General features: G+C 66.6%; 1 long non-coding RNA gene across 1 annotated transcript; it reads left to right on the top strand.

Annotated features, from left to right (window-relative positions):
- Nucleotides 1-7: 7 nt before the first annotated feature.
- Nucleotides 8-1,557, top strand: LOC104914665. The gene is made up of 3 exons (XR_796098.3): nt 8-80; nt 803-909; nt 1,528-1,557. It is a non-coding gene; the product is annotated as an uncharacterized LOC104914665 (long non-coding RNA).
- Nucleotides 1,558-1,611: the final 54 nt, after the last annotated feature.

The following is a 1,611-nucleotide window of genomic DNA, read 5'->3' as shown; positions in this document are numbered from 1 at the left end:
ATGCTCACGCTGGCGGGCAGCCGGCCGAGGAGCCCGGGGGAGCTCGCCTGGCAGCCGGCAGGCTCGGGGGGTCCGTCCAGGTACACAACCACGTGCTGAGGGCAGGGGGGGCGCGGGGCAGAGCCTGGCTGTGCTGTCAGGACGCGGCTCCGACTGCGGACCGTTCCTCCATCGCTGGGATGGGGCGACAGCTTGGAGCCCTGCTTCCGTCCACCCTTCCCCGGGCGGCCCTCGGCTCGGGGGGGCACCGTGTTGGGGACCCCCGGGTCCCCCCTGGTTGCGCTGCGCCGTTCCCTCTGTCTGCGCTTCGTCCCGTCGCTGCTGCTCGGCCCCGCTGCTCTGTGGGTTGGCAGTGGGTCGGCTCGCCCTCCTGCTGCCCTTCATCCCCCGCTGGGTCGCTCCCCGCTCTTCCTCCGGGCGGGGGGTGACAGCTTGGTGGCCCCACGGCACCGGGGCGGCCCGGCTTCACAGCGGGGCCTGTGGCCCCGGGCTGCCTTTGCCGTGCTGAGGGGACCTCCGGTGCTGCAGGAGCCTTTGAGGGCTGAGCACCTCAGCACGGCCGTGTTGGGGCTCAGGGACGGTGCTGAGAGCTGTTTGGGGATGGGGTGGGGTTTGTGGGGTGGCTGGGCAGGGCGCACAGCAACACTGCAGCAATCTGCCGTCCCAGCGAGGGGAGCCGGGACCCCCGTGACGCGGGGCCGCCACCTGCAGCTGCTGTGGGGCGAGGGATGAGGCCCTGTGGGACGACCCCCCCACCCCCACCCCACAGGACGGCCCCACGCTGACGTGTGCTTCCCTGCAGGTGATGAGCTCCACCAACGGGGAGCTGAACACGGACGACCCGACGGCGGGGCACTCGAACGCGCCCATCACAGCCCCCACCGAAGTGGAGGTGACCGACGATACAAAGTAAGGACACCCCCAGCCCCACACTGCACCCCACTCACCTGCCCCACAACCATCATAAGGGACAGTGTGAGCAGTGCCACGGTGCTCGGTGTCACTGTGATCAGTGTCAGTGATGCCCCCTGCAGTGCTGTGGGGCAGATCTGTGTGGGGCTCTCAGGGATCGCTGTGTGCCCCGAACCCCACGGGGCCACTGTTCCCCTCACACTCAGGCACTGATGCTCCCTCCCTCCCCCTGTCCTTCTGTTCTTCCATCCTTCTGTCCCTCCATCCCTCTGTCAATCTGTCCCTCCATTCTTCTGTTCCTCTGTTCCTCCATCCCTCTCTCCCTCCATCCTTCTGTTCCTCCATCCCTCCACCCTTCCTCTGCCCTTCCATCGTTTTGTTCCTCCGTCCTCCTGTTCTTCTGCCCCTCCATCCTCCTGTTCCTCTGTCCCTCCATCCCTCTGTCCCTCCATCCCTCCATCCTTCTATCCCTCCATCCCTCCTCTGTCCCTCCATCGTTCTTGTTCCTCCATCCCTCTCTGCCTCCGTCCTCCTGTCCCTCCATTCTTTCCCATGTCCCTGTCCCTCCATACCGCCCATCCTTCCGTCCCTCCATCCCCATCCATCTGTCCGCAGGTGCTGCTGTTTCTTCAAGAGGAGGAAGAGGAAAAGCACCAAACGCCATAAGTGAGCGCGGGCGGAGCAGCGGTGCGGGGCTCC

Source organism: Meleagris gallopavo, chromosome 30 (genome assembly GCF_000146605.3).
Source record: "Meleagris gallopavo isolate NT-WF06-2002-E0010 breed Aviagen turkey brand Nicholas breeding stock chromosome 30, Turkey_5.1, whole genome shotgun sequence".
Classification (NCBI taxonomy): domain Eukaryota; kingdom Metazoa; phylum Chordata; class Aves; order Galliformes; family Phasianidae; genus Meleagris; species Meleagris gallopavo.
This window is presented reverse-complemented; position numbering and strand designations above follow the sequence as displayed.